Source organism: Schistocerca americana, unplaced genomic scaffold (genome assembly GCF_021461395.2).
Source record: "Schistocerca americana isolate TAMUIC-IGC-003095 unplaced genomic scaffold, iqSchAmer2.1 HiC_scaffold_158, whole genome shotgun sequence".
NCBI classification, from domain to species: domain Eukaryota; kingdom Metazoa; phylum Arthropoda; class Insecta; order Orthoptera; family Acrididae; genus Schistocerca; species Schistocerca americana.
The window spans coordinates 195,001-202,500 of record NW_025725666.1 but is presented as its reverse complement, the minus strand read 5'-3'; the positions used below and the strand labels follow the sequence as shown (position 1 = coordinate 202,500).

Here is a 7,500-nt window from a genome sequence, read left to right as displayed (position 1 = left end):
TCAAGTTGGACTTGGGCTCGGCGCGAGGCGTCGGGGTAGTGGACCCTCCCAAACACCACATGCCACGACAGGCGGCAGCCTGCGGGGTTCGGTGCTGGACTCTTCCCTGTTCGCTCGCCGCTACTGGGGGAATCCTTGTTAGTTTCTTTTCCTCCGCTTAGTAATATGCTTAAATTCAGCGGGTAGTCTCGCCTGCTCTGAGGTCGTTGTACGAGGTGTCGCACGCCACACCGCCAGCCGGCTGTGCACGCTACCGAGTAAGTACCGGTATGCGAACCGCCAGGCGACGGGCGCGCATCGCACGTTTAAGGAGGCGCGGCCGGCCCCACAGGCGGCCGCGACGCTCCCAGGTCTGCGAAGCGGGGCAAACGCCGCGCGCTTCAGTATACGTAGCCGACCCTCAGCCAGACGTGGCCCGGGAACGGAATCCATGGACCGCAATGTGCGTTCGAAACGTCGATGTTCATGTGTCCTGCAGTTCACATGTCGACGCGCAATTTGCTGCGTTCTTCATCGACCCACGAGCCGAGTGATCCACCGTCCTGGGTGATCTTTTCTTAGTTTCCACTGTCTCTTTCAAGACAGTTGCATAGGCGGGACGTAGGCGTGTGGCGGCCCCTGTTCAAGCGTTCTGTGTCCAACGGCCTCACGGCCGATGGGCGTCGTACGGCTCCACACCGGAGCGGACAGGCAGTCGGGCGAAAGTCATTCAAAACCGGCGCCAGGCGCCAGGTGCCGCAGGCCAGCCGCTCCAGCGCTTCAGCGCTCGTACCACACAACATTGGCGTTAGTTTTGAGAAGCACGCGTGGTTCCGCACGCGGCGCACGGCTACTGCGAGCCGTACAGGTAGCGTGTTGCGCGACACGACACGCACATCGAAAGACATGCAGTCTAGTCGGTAATGATCCTTCCGCAGGTTCACCTACGGAAACCTTGTTACGACTTTTACTTCCTCTAAATGATCAAGTTTGGTCATCTTTCCGGTAGCATCGGCAACGACAGAGTCAATGCCGCGTACCAGTCCGAAGACCTCACTAAATCATTCAATCGGTAGTAGCGACGGGCGGTGTGTACAAAGGGCAGGGACGTAATCAACGCGAGCTTATGACTCGCGCTTACTGGGAATTCCTCGTTCATGGGGAACAATTGCAAGCCCCAATCCCTAGCACGAAGGAGGTTCAGCGGGTTACCCCGACCTTTCGGCCTAGGAAGACACGCTGATTCCTTCAGTGTAGCGCGCGTGCGGCCCAGAACATCTAAGGGCATCACAGACCTGTTATTGCTCAATCTCGTGCGGCTAGAAGCCGCCTGTCCCTCTAAGAAGAAAAGTAATCGCTGACAGCACGAAGGATGTCACGCGACTAGTTAGCAGGCTAGAGTCTCGTTCGTTATCGGAATTAACCAGACAAATCGCTCCACCAACTAAGAACGGCCATGCACCACCACCCACCGAATCAAGAAAGAGCTATCAATCTGTCAATCCTTCCGGTGTCCGGGCCTGGTGAGGTTTCCCGTGTTGAGTCAAATTAAGCCGCAGGCTCCACTCCTGGTGGTGCCCTTCCGTCAATTCCTTTAAGTTTCAGCTTTGCAACCATACTTCCCCCGGAACCCAAAAGCTTTGGTTTCCCGGAGGCTGCCCGCCGAGTCATCGGAGGAACTGCGGCGGATCGCTGGCTGGCATCGTTTATGGTTAGAACTAGGGCGGTATCTGATCGCCTTCGAACCTCTAACTTTCGTTCTTGATTAATGAAAACATACTTGGCAAATGCTTTCGCTTCTGTTCGTCTTGCGACGATCCAAGAATTTCACCTCTAACGTCGCAATACGAATGCCCCCGCCTGTCCCTATTAATCATTACCTCGGGTTCCGAAAACCAACAAAATAGAACCGAGGTCCTATTCCATTATTCCATGCACACAGTATTCAGGCGGGCTTGCCTGCTTTAAGCACTCTAATTTGTTCAAAGTAAACGTGCCGGCCCACCGAGACACTCACTCAAGAGCACCCTGGTAGGATTGCAACGGGGTCCGCCTCGGGACGCACGAGCACGCACGAGGCGCGTCGCACGCCTTCAGCTCGCCCCACCGGCAGGACGTCCCACGATACATGCCAGTTAAACACCGACGGGCGGTGAACCAACAGCGTGGGACACAAATCCAACTACGAGCTTTTTAACCGCAACAACTTTAATATACGCTATTGGAGCTGGAATTACCGCGGCTGCTGGCACCAGACTTGCCCTCCAATAGATACTCGTTAAAGGATTTAAAGTGTACTCATTCCGATTACGGGGCCTCGGATGAGTCCCGTATCGTTATTTTTCGTCACTACCTCCCCGTGCCGGGAGTGGGTAATTTGCGCGCCTGCTGCCTTCCTTGGATGTGGTAGCCGTTTCTCAGGCTCCCTCTCCGGAATCGAACCCTGATTCCCCGTTACCCGTTACAACCATGGTAGGCGCAGAACCTACCATCGACAGTTGATAAGGCAGACATTTGAAAGATGCGTCGCCGGTACGAGGACCGTGCGATCAGCCCAAAGTTATTCAGAGTCACCAAGGCAAACGGACCGGACGAGCCGACCGATTGGTTTTGATCTAATAAAGGCGTCCCTTCCATCTCTGGTCGGGACTCTGTTTGCATGTATTAGCTCTAGAATTACCACAGTTATCCAAGTAACGTGGGTACGATCTAAGGAACCATAACTGATTTAATGAGCCATTCGCGGTTTCACCTTAATGCGGCTTGTACTGAGACATGCATGGCTTAATCTTTGAGACAAGCATATGACTACTGGCAGGATCAACCAGGGAGCTGCGTCAACTAGAGCTGAGCAGCCGGCCGCCCGGGAGTGTGTCCCGGGGGCCCGCGCGAACACGCAAGCGTCCGCTCAATTATTCTGCAAACAGGAGGAGGCTGAGCTCCCCTGCACAATACACCTCGAAACCCTCTCAGGTCCCGGCGGCGCGCAGCGCCGTCCTAAGTACTTGGTCGGGTTCGAGAGAGGCGCAATCGCCCGGAGTTTGGCGAGTAGACGCTTTAGGTGCGACCACCCGTGCTCCCAACTGAGCTTGCCGCTGCCGACAGAGGCCCGGGAGCGTGCTGTCGTGGCATTGCCGGCGGGAGACAACACGCGCCACCTACGGTGGCCGGCAGCTCCAACGCCAGCGCCACAGAAGGACAAAAGCCCCACTTGGGTGCCGAAGCGAACTCTCCCAGCACAGCGCACGCGCCAACACGTCCGCACAGCTGCGATACAAACCACCTGCGAGAACCGCAGAGGCGACCGAGCAGCAGACGGCGTCGCGGCGCCGAGCGCCGGGCGGCGGCGCATCCTCAGCGCACACAGTCCTCAATCGGACCAGCACACTGCAGATGTCCACCGCGCTTCGCACCGGGCCCGCGAGGACCTACTTTGGCCGCACGGCGCCGCGTGCAGGGTGCGCCGGCGCGCAGCTGCGCCGCCTGCCGCCTCCGTCGGCCGGCGCGCCTGCCACTGGCCGCCCCCACCAGCCGGCTGTAGCGCGTGCGCCCACGCACCGCGCGGCCAGCACGCCGGGAGGCCCCCCCTCACCGGCCGGGGACGGTCCCACCCAGCCACCGCCGCGTATCGCTTCACACCCACATGCCATTCACGTTCGTGGGCATGGTGGGTATCGCTGAAACAACCGGTTGGTAGCTCAACCGATCGTCGCCATCACTGATTCACCTCTAGCGAGAACAACCGCACCACAACGGTTTACCAGTTGTTCATTTGCGTAACGTCACCAGCAAACGTAGACGTCCATCGCCATTTGCAAATTCAACGATTGTTGCATGCCTGTGTCAGGTGTCACGACACACTATGTCTGCCCACATACACGCAACAACATGTGCACGCTTCGCGAACACGTGGAAGGTGGCCCCCGTACGTATGCGATGTCCATTGCGCGAACGACTGTCAACCGGCCTCTGTCGCATGTCGCAGATGTGGAACGCAGTGCACCATGCTATCACGGTGTGTGAGAAGAGACGACTACGTCTGACAACACGCGCCACTACATCAACAGACGGCTCATGCTGATCGCCATCCACGGCATACCATACTGCAATCCAGCTCTTATAGGGAGACGACACGTAGCTGAGTGCACAATATTTGGACCGTATGGTTCGCCGTTGTTGGCGCAGTCGTGGTACGGTCACACATGTACCACGATGTATCATTCAGTACATGAGGACCAATGTGCAGTACAGTGTGTGATTTGGACGTACAACATCAGCGGACAGTTGACACAAGCCGTACCACAACGTAGGCTGTGCTTCGCCATGCGAATGCCAATGAACAACTGCGAAGGGCATTGAGCATGTACGTCCTGCTGCCATCCGCATTACAGTGTATAGCTGCAAGGTGTTTAACATGAAGCGATACTCTGGGGACCGGGCAGTGCGAGTAGCAAACTATATTGCGGGGGTTGCAGTTAGGCAACACTACACTAATTTAACGCGTCGTATGACAATTACAGAGCAGGTTAAGGCCCAACGTGTGTTGGGTTAAGGCCCAACGTGTGTTGGGTTAAGGCCCAACGTGTGTTGGGTTAAGGCCCAACGTGTGTTGGGTTAAGGCCCAACGTGTGTTGGGTTAAGGCCCAACGTGTGTTGGGTTAAGGCCCAACGTGTGTTGGGTTCAGGCCCAACGTGTGTTGGGTTCAGGCCCAACGTGTGTTGGGTTCAGGCCCAACGTGTGTTGGGTTCAGGCCCAACGTGTGTTGGGTTCAGGCCCAACGTGTGTTGGGTTCAGGCCCAACGTGTGTTGGGTTCAGGCCCAACGTGTGTTGGGTTCAGGCCCAACGTGTGTTGGGTTAAGGCGCAACGTGTGTTGGGTTAAGGCGCAACGTGTGTTGGGTTAAGGCGCAACGTGTGTTGGGTTAAGGCGCAACGTGTGTTGGGTTAAGGCGCAACGTGTGTTGGGTTAAGGCGCAACGTGTGTTGGGTTAAGGCGCAACGTGTGTTGGGTTAAGGCGCAACGTGTGTTGGGTTAAGGCGCAACGTGTGTTGGGTTAAGGCGCAACGTGTGTTGGGTTAAGGCGCAACATGGGTTGGGTTAAGGCGCAACATGGGTTGGGTTAAGGTACAATATGGGTTGGGTTAAGGTACAATATGGGTTAGGTTAAGGTACAATATGGGTTAGGTTAAGGCGCAACGTGGGTTAGGTTAAGGCGCAACGTGGGTTAGGTTAAGGCGCAACGTGGGTTAGGTTAAGGCGCAACGTGGGTTAGGTTAAGGCGCAACGTGGGTTAGGTTAAGGCGCAACGTGGGTTAGGTTAAGGCGCAACGTGGGTTAGGTTAAGGCGCAACGTGGGTTAGGTTAAGGCGCAACGTGGGTTAGGTTAAGGCGCAATATAGGTTACGTTAAGGCGCAATATAGGTTAGGTTAAGGCGCAATATAGGTTAGGTTAAGGCGCAATATAGGTTAGGTTAAGGCGCAACGTGGGTTAGGTTAAGGCGCAATATAGGTTAGGTTAAGGCGCAATATAGGTTAGGTTAAGGCGCAATATAGGTTAGGTTAAGGCGCAATATAGGTTAGGTTAAGGCGCAATATGGGTTAGGTTAAGGCGCAATATGGGTTAGGTTAAGGCGCAATATGGGTTAGGTTAAGGCGCAATATGGGTTAGGTTAAGGCGCAATATGGGTTAGGTTAAGGCACAATATGGGTTAGGTTAAGGCACAATATGGGTTAGGTTAAGGCACAATATGGGTTAGGTTAAGGCACAATATGGGTTAGGTTAAGGCACAATATGGGTTAGGTTTAGGCACAATATGGGTTAGGTTAAGGCACAATATGGGTTAGGTTAAGGCACAATATGGGTTAGGTTAAGGCACAATATGGGTTAGGTTAAGGCACAATATGGGTTAGGTTAAGGCACAATATGGGTTAGGTTAAGGCACAATATGGGTTAGGTTAAGGCACAATATGGGTTAGGTTAAGGCACAATATGGGTTAGGTTAAGGCGCAATATGGGTTAGGTTAAGGCGCAATATGGGTTAGGTTAAGGCGCAATATGGGTTAGGTTAAGGCGCAATATGGGTTAGGTTAAGGCACAATATGGGTTAGGTTAAGGCACAATATGGGTTAGGTTAAGGCACAATATGGGTTAGGTTAAGGCACAATATGGGTTAGGTTTAGGCACAATATGGGTTAGGTTAAGGCACAATATGGGTTAGGTTAAGGCACAATATGGGTTAGGTTAAGGCACAATATGGGTTAGGTTAAGGCACAATATGGGTTAGGTTAAGGCACAATATGGGTTAGGTTAAGGCACAATATGGGTTAGGTTAAGGCACAATATGGGTTAGGTTAAGGCACAATATGGGTTAGGTTAAGGCACAATATGGGTTAGGTTAAGGCACAATATGGGTTAGGTTAAGGCACAATATGGGTTAGGTTAAGGTACAATATGGGTTAGGTTAAGGTACAATATGGGTTAGGTTAAGGTACAATATGGGTTAGGTTAAGGTACAATATGGGTTAGGTTAAGGTACAATATGGGTTAGGTTAAGGTACAATATGGGTTAGGTTAAGGCACAATATGGGTTAGGTTAAGGTACACATTGTTGTAAGGAAAGGTGTATTGGGGGGGGGGGGGGCGGGCGGGCGGCGGCGGCCGGTTTGTTGATTGTGATTATAGTAAGTGGATGCCTGCGGCATCATCTGATTTGCCACGTCAGGATGCACCTTTGGCTCATGACAGGCGGCGCTCTGATTCCATGCTTGTGGCAGACCTGTGTCTTTCATTCCTGCCATTGTTTGTGTGCTGTGACAGGAGGCAGTATTGTGATGTTGGGTGTACCCCTGTGTAGGACATGTGTGGGTGTTGGTGGCTTAGCTGAGCAATGGTGGTTGTCGGAAGGGTGGGATATTCTGTTTTGTGAGTGGACCTCCCGGTCTGGTTATGATAGTGTGGATTGTCTAATGTGGCGGAGAGGATGCACTGGGTGTTGTTCCATGCTGGTGCTTACATATTGTCTCTGTGCCTGTTACAGGCAGAGAGTAGTGCGTGATAAGAGTGTCTGGTTGACGTGTGGTTGTGATTGTGAGCAGAGTCTTTCAGCATGTATACGGACAGTTGTATACATTATCTGTATTTTGATGGCTCTATCTATTACTAATCAGCGCCGTGTATACGTTTCATCCGGTTCCAGTCGAAACTGTTGTATCTCTGTACATTAGTGACACGGCGAGGCCGCCATGTAGTTACTCGTCTCGGCAGCTTCCACCGGTGTATGGCAAATGATTATCAGGAATCAGTCTAGTCGTCAATACGGATAGTGTGACGTCACATGTTGGGGTGGGGGGACGCTGCGCCCTTCCGGTGGGTCATGGCCTAGAAAGACTCTTCCCACGCAGGGGGGCTTGGACTGTCATTGACTCTTCCGAGTAATATACTTGCCGTACGTTTTTGCGACTGCGAGTGCAACGCTCACCGGTACCGACATGGATGGAGCGCCTCCTAGCTGACCGCTGAG

General features: G+C 53.5%; 3 non-coding genes across 3 annotated transcripts in view; all 3 read right to left on the bottom strand.

The window, feature by feature from the left end:
- LOC124570012 overlaps positions 1-206 on the bottom strand; it is a 4,222-nt gene extending 4,016 nt beyond the window's left edge. Inside the window, exon 1 of the ribosomal RNA XR_006971427.1 lies at positions 1-206. This exon is cut by the window's left edge and continues 4,016 nt beyond it. This is a non-coding gene — a ribosomal RNA (large subunit ribosomal RNA).
- A 188-nt stretch (positions 207-394) lies between these two features.
- Positions 395-549, bottom strand: LOC124570043. The gene has a single exon (XR_006971439.1). It is a non-coding gene; the product is annotated as a 5.8S ribosomal RNA (ribosomal RNA).
- Positions 550-900: 351 nt separating this feature from the next.
- On the bottom strand, positions 901-2,810 carry LOC124570083. Its single transcript, XR_006971475.1, has one exon. It is a non-coding gene; the product is annotated as a small subunit ribosomal RNA (ribosomal RNA).
- Positions 2,811-7,500: the final 4,690 nt, after the last annotated feature.